Consider the following 13477-nt stretch of genomic DNA (forward strand, 5'->3'; position numbering starts at 1 on the left):
CCCTGAGGTACGATCCATGCTATGGATTGCCTTTCTCCACCTTAAGCATCCTCTGAGGATTCTAAGAAAAGTCTTTACTTTAACTCAGCTTGAGTTATTCCCTTCATATTCCCCTCGTTCATCTTCATATTGAACTTCACATGTAAGCGCTGTGCACCATCACGTAACCTCATGGAGCCGCTGGGCTAGCGCTGCAGTTTAGGTTAAAAACGTTGGTAATAATGTATCAGTAATAGTGTAAAGCAGAACTGACTGCTTTAATTGTATTGATATGAAACATGGCGGACAGAGAGGAAGCCACTCTGTCATTGAGGCCCTTGTTTTTGCTGCTGAGGCTCTTCATCATTCTTAGTGCTTCAGGGCACCAGATCTCCACAACTTACACCCCCACCCCCAATCCCCAGCACCCACACGAAACACACACACACACTCCAAGCCTTCTGGGGCCTTCTGGTGAAGTATGGCATGTTCAGTTAGGCCTCCTGGGCATGTCTGCAGAGCTCCAGACCTGCTCCTGTTGCTGGCCTTGAGGAGGCTGAGTAGAGCAGGAAAGAAACCAAAAGGTCGACTTGAGCTGTTTTTTGAGCTTTATGTTGACATGTTTTTCTATCATTTTTCTGTTCTTGCTCTCTCTCTCTCTCTCCCCCCCTGTCTCGTCTGCCTGGGCTAACAAACACCCTGTTATAATTGTTTTCTAATTTGTTTGCTGCTTACTAAATCACCGCAAATTACATTTGATAAATTAAAAGCGCTCGTACATGTCTATAATGTACTTTTCCATACAAATACGCTGCATCGAATTAACTCTTAAATAGTTTAATCACTCTTCCCATTTCTTATTTATTTATTTATTTTTTGCCTCTGTGAAAAACAAGCACGTGTCTAGGCTGCGATGGCCTCATTAAAATGGAAATGATTGCACTTTGGCTCGGCTCTCTGAAACAGTGATTTAATGGCCTGATTGTTGATTAAAGAGCTGCTGGTGGTGTTCGTGGAATGGGATCGTCAGCTCCCCACCCACTGGACCCTGATAGCTGTTAACCCTTTGCGAATCAGTGGTGACTTTAATGGGTCAGGGGTCATTCCTCCCTTCGGCCCCAAGACCTTGGCTATGCGTTCGTGAGGTCGGTCATCAAAGCTAGGCCTTGGGTCACCGGTCAGCTGCAGCTCTGGCCTCTAAATCCCCAATGCCCTTGATTAAGATTAAGAATTGGGGGAGGAGAGTGCGGGAGAGATGTCCATGACAACAAACGAAGAAGTGGCTTTTTGTATAAAAAGTGAACTGCCGTTTTCTATTTTAAATGCTCCAGGAATCAAAATCTTAAAGCTTGTAATGTGTATATTATTGGAATTTAAAGCTAGATCTACTGGAAGTAAATCTAGATGGGGCTTAGGTAGAGTGGCTTTAGAACATAAAGGAATGGCTGAAGGCTGGTGCTAATTTTCTACACAGGCTCTAGTGAAACAACACATGACTTCACATGTGAAACAATGTTCCCCCTCTGTGTGGGGAGCAGCCCTTGCTAATGCCCACTGGTATCCGAGCTGAGTAGAACCAGCCATATCAGTCAACATCTCTCCTGCCTCAGCACATGAAGAATTAGATTAGTGGATGGCAGCAGTTCTGACCTGAGCAGCTCTTGCCTTCTGATAGGTGCACACTGAACCTGAAGATTATCCCAACCTGAACGGCTGTGCAAACAAACAGCATCTCAGAGTCAAAGAGAGAGGCCATTTTTAACCGTCCAACACTGACTCTAGACATCAGGGACCACACTGACATTTACACTGTAAATAAACAGTGAGGGGAAAGAAGGATGAATAAAGAATGAAAATAAAGACTGAAAATATACAAAGTGAGTGAGACGATGGAGACAGTATTTCCTTAACAAAAAATGGAACTCTAATAAATTGAGAGCTTCTATCTATGGCATGGCTCTAAGACTGCAAGGAGATAGGCATCTCTCACTCTCTCTTTGTGTGTGTGTGTGTGTGTGTGTGTGTGTGCCTTTTTGTGTTTTAATGTCTTCTATTCATAGAGATATTTGGGAAAATGCATAAGTAAACATTCTCTCAAAGGATGGAGTAGACTATTTTTGTATATAACATTTGATACAGAGGTGATATTATTTTATCAGGTTCCCAGTGTCCGTTCCAGTTCCCCTCCTGAAAGTTAACTTAACCTTTATTTAATATACTTTAAGTATATTAGAAGCAGTAGTACATTGTTACAAATATAACATTTTAAACTCTGTCTAGGGCTGGGCGATTAATCAAAAATTAATCGGAATGGACATTCAGAACTTCTAATCTACATAATCTTGTCTATATCGATTATATAAATAATTTTTATTCTGCTATGTCACCACTGTGTGTTTATGTACTGTCCCTTTAAAACGTGATTCTGCCGCCTATCTGCCACATGGAAGCAACCTAAACGCAGAGGCCGACCGACTGATTTGAGAACCGAGAGGAATAAGCTCCCAGCAACATTAGAAAAAATATCCCAGCCTTAACACTGGAGCATATTTACAGCACAAGCCTCGTCTCTGATTGATGAGGGTCAAAAATACAAAAACAAAATAATCATGGTAAAATGTACATTTAATCGTGATATTGCTTTGCGCTCATATCGCCCAACATTCACATTAAAAATCTACATTTCTGAATTCTGCTTAAAATGTATTATTATATTCTGTGTCCTTACTTTTGGGTCCCATTCTCCTTATTACTGTTCCCTTTCACCCCTTGACAGAGGCCTGTCACAAACAACCGCCCAAACATTTGAGCACCCCAGTCTTGGATAACTAATTTGCCATTTGTCTCATGACGATTTTTCATTAAAATCTTTACTTTTTTGAGCAGCATAAAACGAATCTTTTTTTAGGGCGAGTAACACTACAATAATTAGTACAGTACATGTGTCTGATGCTGTACATGGATTAAAAAAGCCATTTTATAAGACATAATGAATGTTTCATATTATGATATATTAAATCATAATAATAATGACTCACAGTTAAGACTTATTTTATCATAATTTCATTTTTATTTATAGAGGGCTTTTTACAGCCGGTGTTGTTACAAAGCAGTTTTGCTGAATTCCAGGCCCTAGCCCCATGTGATTGTCACCAAGGCAACAGTGACAAGAAAACTCCCTCAGAGCATAAGGAAGAAACCTTGACACTATCCAAGACACAAAAGGGGATCCCATTCTCCTCTGGTCCACTCCAGAGCAAAACAAAGAGCAGTGAATAAACAAAGTGTAGCATATAAACAAGTACAGTATATAAACATATACCCCTATGAATGAAGAATTACAGAGATAGACTGGCCTATTACAGAGAATTACAGAGATACAGTGGCCTATAACACCATGTTCTGAGCTACGTTAATAAAGCTGATTGAGAGGCAGGTGAAAATGAGCAGATCTTGTGAAAGCCCATTGTCTCATCACTCAGTTGAGACACACTGGCACACGCAGAAGGCTCCATGAGAGACGAGCAGTAATCTCCAAATCTTGAGTTGTTCCAAATGTTGTTCCAGCATCCTGTCAGATTGGTTTTGACTGGCAGCCAATGTAGGGTGGATGGTATCGACCTTACATGGTCAAACCTAGTAATTCATGTAAGGAATCTGGCAGCAGTGTTCTGGACCAAAATGAAGTTTATTGAGGATTTTACTTGGAACATCCAAAAAGCAAAGCACTGCAGTAGTCCAACCATTAACACATATCTCAGCATCCTGTAGTACTGCATCTGTTAGCACTATTTTGAAAATGTAGATATGCTGTTTTAAAGTTATATATATATATATATATATATATATATATATATATATATATATATATATATATATAATCAGTGGCGGATGCTGGTCTTTCAAGGAGGGGAAGCTCAATTTCGGCCTACACCATAAAATGTGTGGGTTTATTTATACGTAAAATCTACCCTCCGTTCCTTTTCAAGAAAATGATCTGTGACCCTGTCGTACCAACAAGGCGTCTTTTCCAGGAACTTGACTAGTGTCCTCTCAATGTCCAGCAGAGCTAGGCTGCTTAAACTGCCTTGGCCCATGTGAAGTGTGTCCGCCTGTGAGTGCTTTGAAACTGCGATAGAAGTCAGAAAGAGTGATAGAAGTCAGTCTCCAAACACAAGCAGCTACAAAAAACTTCACCAGAAATAGAAGCTTGATTTGTCGCTAGTCGTTTTTAAAAAAAAGAAAATGCCTCTAAGAGGATTAAGAAAGTCTGGTTCAACTCAGAACAGAATGAAAATGTAATGCTCCCACTGATCTTTACACCAAAGCATCGCTGATTCGCTCATTTCGCTGTCAATCAAAAAGGGATTCAGCCTCAGACAGATCATCCAATCATCATGCAGAAGCTGAGCGTCCGGGCCAGCCGAGGCCAGCCCACTGCCCCATAGACCCCCAGAGATGCTGAGCGTCCGATGGGCGGGACAAAGCCCAGCATTTATCCAATGACTCGTCTCGTTTCACTGCACTTCGCTGCTTCGCTATTGAACTCTGTGGATGCTCAGCGTCCTCACTGTTTAAAGCACTGTGAAGCTGTGGAAATGATTGAGAGGAAAGCCGCGTCTTTACCAGTGATAAGAAGCTGATTCTGAACAAAAGTTGAGCGTGTTGTAGTGCATATTTATTCAATGATCTGTACACACAACAGTATATATTTGATCACTTATTTGTTGACATTTTAGGGGAAGCTGAGCTTCACTTGCAGTCTTAGAGCAATCGCCACTGATATATATTATAAAATGTTACATGTTCATGAAAGGGCAGATCAGAGACAGCTGCCATTGTTCGCAGATGTACCTAATGAAACTGAGAAATTATTTAAATTTTACAGTTTACAAGTTATAAATTTCACCAGTGCTGTGAAAGCAGATGAGGCCTAAAATCCTGAATTTTTTATATATGTGATTTAAATGCAAATACAAATCTAAATGTTGTTCCACAGCTTTCTCAAAAACTTTCAGATTGAAAAAGAATCCTTGAAATAGGTTCATATTTTCATAGCTCACAGGGATCAAGATTAGGTTCCTTGATCAAAGGCTTATTTAATGTTAACATGTTTTTGGTACATAACCTGAACTGAGAGATGAGTTAATTATTATCAATAGAGGCTTGGTTATTTATGGTAATATTTCTTTGAGTAAACGTAGGATAATAATAAAAAAAATTAGACAATTTCTCATAATGATTTATGATTTCATATTAATGAGAAAGCATAAGGTCACGTCGTTATGAGTTTCTAAATTAAATTATAGCATCACCTTAATTTATTAGTTACTTTCCTGAATTAATTATTGTAATTATTATTTTATTTAAATATTACTCAGTAACGCAATTCCCTTATTTCTTAGTGTCTTTTTCTTTATTGTTTTCAGTATTTCGACTTGTGGTGGGACTTATGTATGGAATCAGAGTTGTCTCACTCCAAAATTATTTTAAATATCAAATAAACATAAGAATTCAAGTGAAAAGAAAAAAATGTCTAAAATAAATTTAATTTAAATGTAAAACCTATAATTGGTAAAAAAATTATTTGTGCAATCAGGCAAACTCGATAGACAACAGTCTATGGAGTATATTATGTAGGGCTCTGGGATGCTACTCAGAAACTAAGTAGCCAATGGGGATCTAGTGTCCCTCTAAACCCTACCATCCCTTCCCCTCTCTCTCTCTCTCTCTCTCTCTCTCTCTCTCTCTCTCTCTCTCTCTCTCTCTCTCTCTCTCTCTCTCTCTTTATAAACACTATAAAAAAAAAGACCACATAGAAAGCTGCAGGGTTAACCGCAGTCAACAGAGAGAAATCTGATCTGTGAGAAACGCAGAGAAAACTGTAACCAAAATGACATATTAAATTAGTAAAATACCATTCATCCATTGTCTGTAACTGCTTATTGAGCTCAGGTTCAGTCGGTCCAGAACCTACCCAGAATTATTGGGCACTACCCTGGAACACATATCTGAACATTATCCAGTTCAGAGTCGCGGTGGGAACAGAGCCTACCTAGAATCATTGGGCGCAAGTCGGGGAATACACCCTGGCGCCAGTCTTTCACAGGTGAACACAGACACACACTCACACATTCACTCACACACTCACACCTACGGACACTTTTGAGTCGCCAATCCACCTACCAACATGTGTTTTTGGACTGTGGGAGGAAACCCACCCAGAGGAAACCCACGCAGACACAGAGAGAACACACCACACTCCTCACAGACAGTCACCCGGAGGAAACCCACGCAGACACAGAGAGAACACACCACACTCCTCACAGACAGTCACCCGGAGGAAACCCATGCAGACACAGGGAGAACACACCACACTCCTCACAGACCGTCACCCGGAGGAAACCCACACAGACACAGAGAGAACACACCACACTCCTCACAGACAGTCACCCGGAGGAAACCCATGCAGACACAGAGAGAACACACCACACTCCTCACAGACAGTCACCCGGAGGAAACCCACGCAGACACAGAGAGAACACACCACACTCCTCACAGACAGTCACCCGGAGGAAACCCATGCAGACACAGAGAGAACACACCACACTCCTCACAGACAGTCACCCGGAGGAAACCCACGCAGACACAGAGAGAACACACCACACTCCTCACAGACAGTCACCCGGAGGAAACCCACGCAGACACAGAGAGAACACACCACACTCCTCACAGACAGTCACGCGGAGCAGGACTTGAACCCACAACCTCCAGGTCCCTGTAAAATATCACTGGATGATTATTTATGTTTATACACATAATATTGTTTTATAATTTTTACATTTAAGATGAATGTTTTGGTTTTACTCTTTCAAACATTTATTCTTGTATGATGTTTTTGTTCTTTTTTTTTTCCTTTGACAGAAACCTTAATTAAAACCCTAGCAAAGTTAATAAGCAATAAAACTGATTTACTGCAAGGCCAATTATTGATAACTGATTAAGGTAATTGGCTAAACTAAGGTAGCTGGAGCGCCTGGTCAGGTCACATGGCATTGAATTTCACAATAAAAGTTCTTGTTGGAATGTTTATTTAGTGTTGAATTTGCAACAGTAAGATGCTACATTACATTCCTTACATGTGAGTTTTAAATGAACCCAATCATGTCCAATAACTAAAACTTCAGTATTAACTTTTTTAAAAAATTGATGCATTTCTTGAATGTCTAATTGTGGTTTAAACTTTTTAATCAAACTTTTTAATACGTTTATGTTGGTTAACAGCATAACCACTCTAAGTGATAAAAACTGTGATGCATTACAATTGTGTGAATGATTATGGTGACTATAATTTAATATTTTTAATAATCTGATGCAAATATAAATCTGGCAGATTAAATGTGTAGATTATTTAATGCATTCGAAAACAAAAATGCATGAGAAAGTACAGTAAAGCAAAGCTTGTTTTTTGCAATGGAGCTCAATAAATAAACAGTTAATCGAGAGGATTATCAGGATTTATTGTTGGGAGGTCAGAAATGCTGTAAAAACAATGCAACACTGTCTAGTCTTGCTAATTCCCTCCACTGAGCTGTTTACACACATGCGTAACTTATGCCAGCACAGCAAATCCATCCAGAGAAAGCCACAGTAAGAGTCTCCATTTTTGTGCAGTAAATGGCTCAAAAATTTTGAACACCTGCTCATCTGGAATTTTGGTTCAGGCACATTAGTGAGGTAAACCGAATATAGATGTAGTTATGTAACGCAAACGTCAGTCCAACTTGTCCCATAGTTATAGGACGGAATTCAGTCACTCCAGAGAACATAGTTCTCGATCTCACAGTCGGCTTTTGACCACGATCAATTTCATGTAGATTCTCTAGAGCATACTTTTTCATTTCATGCCTTTTGATGGAGATAAAATAAGCTGTGTTGACACAGTCGAACTGTGGATACTCCTGAAAGTAGCTGAAATCCCTAACTGTGTCTGCAAACCTCTGGATATATAGTGTATCTCTTTCCAAAATATTGACCAACTTTTGCTGTGGTACCATTTCACCACTGCCCAGAAATGAACATGTATTTACACTATGGTAACTTTACAGAGAAGACAAAATACCTTTCACTTTGAATGTAAGTTAATGTAAAAAGGTTTATTCATCATGGATTAGCGCCTTTCTATTGCCCCATTTATCCCAAACTGCCTGTACATTATAAAGAGCAGCTGAAAGGTTTCTTAAACAATGTTGAAAACATTCAAAAACAGACATTCATATTTGTAGGGAACCATTAAACCAATGGAAGGATAGCTCATTCAAATTCATGACTAGTTTTTCTGTGTATTACATCAAGCAGATCAGTTTTTCTAGTTGGCCTTGAGTCATATGGGGCACTGTCCTGGAGGCACAACTGGCTCGGAATTTGGACCAGACTTTCCTGCAGAAACTCATTCATCGGCTGCATGCTCTGGTCTGTTTCCTCTCAGCTCTGACAGGGTTAGCAGGTAAGCAGGAAGCTCTGTTTTAGCTTGAGCGAAGTGTCGGTATCAGATTTGGCAGCCACTCTGGGCATATGTTGGCACCCGTCTAATCTTATGGATGAAAGTGTCTGTTATCTGGCATGAGACACCTACTGTAAAGAGATTATCATTCACAATATATCCCCCATTATCTGAGCAAAGCTATGGGATGACTTTGCAGGGAACCTCGACGGCATGTGGTGCTTACCGTAACTGCCCACTGATGGAAAGATGCTTATCCTTCAGCTCAGAGGTTTTGCACTAAGGCTGTTCATATGCTTGGCAACCATTCAAATGTTTTCTTCTTGCATGTTAGTTCTGAGTCATACGTAACTGTTAAATGCTCAGCATGGTATCAATTTTGACCTCACACAGTAGATAGCTGTGGTTACTTATCTCACCATGAGGAGCTGTCAAGTCTGCGATCTTTTACAGCTCAGTTTGCAGACAAAACACTTCTTACTTCAATCCCCAACAACATCTGCTGCCAATTTAGGAAACATTCCCGCTGTTGGTGCTGCTTAATATTCACAAAGGTTCTGGAATCTGCCTGATGCATGTAGAGAGAGAGAGAGAGAGAGAGAGAGAGAGAGAAGCATAAATGCAGCAGACCTATGGAGAGTCTAGACACAGAAAAACGAGAGGTTAAAACAGACTTCATTGGTAAAGAGGCTTTTTTTTAACTCTGCTAATTTGGAGACCTAATAATGGTGCTGACACTTGGCCCTCTGGGACATCAAAGTTGGAGAGGCCAGAGCTGAGGCCGAGCCACACAGGAAGTTTACATTGCTGTGCGGCAAATCAAAATCCATTTAATCATCAAACCGAAGGCAAAGGAGCTGTGAGCCAAAGCAGACTTAGCGGCCACTTCAGATGAAGACAAATGTGGTGCAGAGGTGCTGGATCAAATGCCAAATGTGCCTCTTAAACAAAAAAGACCCTTACCATAGATTGTGCCAAAACTAAACAACGTCATAGGCTTGCCAACTCTTACGTGGTACAATAACAGCAGGGGAAATGTTTTTTTAATGGTTTTAATTGTTTTCATGTGAGCGTCTGAAAGTAAATATTATTTTTCCATTGAAAGAATCATGCGATTGATGCATTGCATGTTTTATGAGAATTGCTCACATATGGAGGTTTAACATCCACAAAGTTAATTGCAACTTTCCAACTCTGCAAGCATTTGCCATATGTTTTAGGGAACTGTGTGTGTGTGTGTGTGTGTGTGTGTGTCCTCTTTAATTCAGAATTTTGGAATTCCTTGTTATGTTTTATAATTTTAAATATGAAATACTGTAATAATATAGTGCAATTGAAGTTGTGTATGTTACCTGCCTAGTGATTTGATCACCAACTACACAAGCCATTATGAATTTTCATGGTTTGATAGCATGTGTTAAAAGTAACGTTAAACGTTAACGTTAAAATTCAAATGTTTCCTCACTGTTTGCTAGCTGTTTGCATGCTGAAAAGTGTCCTAATGTATTTACAAAGCCCCGGTGTCAATAAATGGTTAAAAACAAACAAAGGCTACGATCTGCTAATCTTCCTCGCTCTGTCCACGGCCGTGAAAAAGCAGAAAATTACAGAGACCTCCAAACAATGAAAAGCATGACTCAAGATGAGGACATTGCTTTATTTCTGCTCCATAGATGGGTAACGTTGACTTATTTTTGCTGTTTCTGGTTACTTAAGTTGGAGCTGACTTCTGGAGAACGCTGAACAGAATCTGGATCTCTAAATTCATTCATTCATTATCTGTAACCCTTATCCAGTTCAGGGTCGCAGTGAGTCCAGAGCCTACCTAGAAACATTGGGCACAAGGCAGGAACACACCCTGGAGGGGGCGCCAGTCCTTCACAGGGCAACACACACACTCACGCACGGACACTTTTGAGTCGCCAATCCACCTACCAACGTGTGTTTTTGGACTGTGGGAGGAAACCGGAGCACCCGGAGGAAACCCACGCAGACACAGGGAGAACACACCAAACTCCTCACAGACAGTCACCCGGAGGAAACCCACGCAGACACAGAGAGAACACACCAAACTCCTCACAGACAGTCACCCGGAGCGGGAATCGAATCCACAACCTCCAGGTCCCTGGAGCTGTGTGAATGCAACACTAACCTGCTGCGCGACCGTGCCGCCCTATCTCTAATTTCAGTGAGAAACTATTTTGATAATGAACAGTGATAAAAATACATGTCTGAATATTCCTGATCCCCTGAGAAGATGTCCACAACAAACGCCTGCCCATTTTTTCAAACAGTGCGGTCTGAGCGATCAAAAGTCATAAGCACTTGGTTGGGGTCGGTTTGCCTGTTATGCACAGAGATTTCTCCGGATGTGCTCTGATGAATACAGATTTATAAATAATGGAAGGGTATTGTTTCAGTTTTATGTAAGATGAGTGGTGTGTACATCTCCAGAGATTTTTTATTTCTGGAACACAGTGTATTTGTTTTTTCTCAGTGTGGGTTTGATATTTGAGTGAATCTGTGGACTTGAGTCTCATGAGTGAAAGCAAATAATGGGCTTTATATTTAATACAATGAATGAAATTTAATATAATGTATACCATGTTGGGGCATATCATGTATATGAGAATATTTTCATACTAACAGTCCCAGTAGTCTCATCGCTATGGATTTAAGCTCCTTGGTGGCCGTTTCCTTTTCCTGATAAATACCTCCTTGGCTGGTTGCTATGTATATCCTCTTTTAGCCAAGAGGAAAGTCACCAAACAGTGGTATAGGGAGTCTGCGTGTTCTAGGCTCATATTGGAAAGACTTTTCTGAACTAGAGGATGGTGCAGATCAGTTAACACCTCCTCAGCCTCTCTCCAAAGGACATCTCTTGCCATGGCAACTGCATAAACATCAGACTGCCTCTCCCAGGGTGAATCTGCAGGGAATTTATGAGGGTGCAATTCATGAAGCATCAGCTAGGGACTATGTTTCTGTGCAGAAAACCGAGATAGAGAAGAGCATATCACAGATTTTCAGCACCATTAAAGACATTTAGCAAACTGCCAGCAGTGAGTACTGAGCCAAATATATATTTATATATATTCCCAAATTGTCAGAGTTTAATTTGATACATCTTTGTTTGAGGTTTTGATTAGATTTTGGTGTGTTTTGTGCCTAAAGCTGGAATTAAAAGTGGGTAGATGCTGCCTACAAGCCTACATCAGAGGACAGTTTAATCATGACCTTAATTATCTTCATTGACATTCATGCAGAAGGTCTCGAGAGAATACTCGCACTGCTCCGATTGGATCTAAGAGAATCCAATAGATAAAAGTGTGCAGTGGGTGTGAGGGGACAGTACTGTACAACACCAGTTTATCAGGTTCAAAGAAAAAATATATTTATTTTCCCACACCTTCAGTTTTCAATCTTGCAGGTTGCATTTTCTGCTTCTCAAATTTTGAGCAATCCCAAATATATTTAAGATGTATATCACTCTTTGTAAAGGATTTCTCACATTTGTGGATGGACAGTTTTCTTTATATTATTTTTAAAGAATGTGTGTGTGTGTGTTGGGGAGGGGGGTGTATCTCCACTTTTAAAAGATCTAAATGTCTCCTGAAAAGTAAATAAAATGGATGTTCCGATAACTGATTTAATGAAAGGTTTTCTTATGCACATTACTGCAAATATTGCATGTTATTTGTAGGTGTTTTGTAGATATCACTCTTACAATGGTCCAATCTTTGAATTAAAGGTCAGTTTAACTTTTCCGTGATGGGTATGGTGTGTATTCAGTCGAGGTGGTTGAACTCTGAGCTCCAGATTAAACTGATTTGGAGTATTGGACTAGATGGCCCGGAATTACATGATCAGCCAGAGTGGAAGTTCAGTTGGCTGCCGCTATTGGTGAGAGTTATATGTGGCCACGGATTAGGTCGCTGTTTTAGTGTTGTGGTGAAATTAAGCTCCAGTTTGTTTACCAGAGATGTAATGGACTGAATCAAACGAGTGACATTAATGTGTCAAAAGAACACAATTTTATTCTGGCAGATGTTGTCTCCCTTCATATTGACTAGGTTATTAGGTTGTTTGTTTGCTGGACCATCTGAATAGGGCTGTTGGTTCATGGTGAGGTTTGTGGCCAGTAGCCAGTGTTCCTGAGGTCACTGAGTTTTCAGCCAAACTGTAGCCATGGAAATATTCACAGCTCCAGTCATGACTGCTGGGATTGTGCCATGTAAATATCAGCCATGTTTTAATGCATTATTAATCTTGTAATCACAGAGATACACAGAGAGGAAGCCATGAGCACAAATAAAGAGGTTCTTGTATTTTGGGTAAAATTGGAATGAACATACAGTATTATCTTTTTTAAAACATGTTTTTGTAATGATAGGTACTACACTTACATGAAGACTGTTAACTTACTTATCTTGGAGTCCAAACTGTCCATTACAACTTATTCACTGTTAAAGAAAACACATTTATTTACTGATTAGTTTCGTGCAAATCAAAGCTAGAAACTATAGCTGTGAATATAACTGAACTTATTGTATAGTAATATCTTATATTGATAACATGTTTATTGTACCAAACACATCATGCTGCTATGAATCCCAGCTGTTGAGCTATGCAGGTTGAACATCAGGCTTTAGAAATCATTCATTCATTCATTGTCTGAAACCGTTTATCCAATTCAGGGTCACTGTGGGTCCGGAGCCTAACCGGTGCCTACCCTGGAGGGGGCGCCAGTCCTTCACAGGGCGACACACACTCATGGACACTTTAGAGTTGCCAATCCACCTACCAACGTTTGTTTTTAGACTGTGGGAGGAAACCCACACAGAGATGGAGAGAACACGCCAAACTCCATTGCAGTGTGCACTTTGATAGTGTCACGCCCTCGTCCTGTCATATCTGTTTTCCCGGCCATGTGCTCGCTCACAGCACATGGCTCTCTCTGTTGTTGTCCTTGTCTCCGCCCATGTCCCACCTTTG

The sequence above is a fragment of the Hoplias malabaricus genome, chromosome 17 (genome assembly GCF_029633855.1).
Source record: "Hoplias malabaricus isolate fHopMal1 chromosome 17, fHopMal1.hap1, whole genome shotgun sequence".
NCBI lineage: Eukaryota > Metazoa > Chordata > Actinopteri > Characiformes > Erythrinidae > Hoplias > Hoplias malabaricus.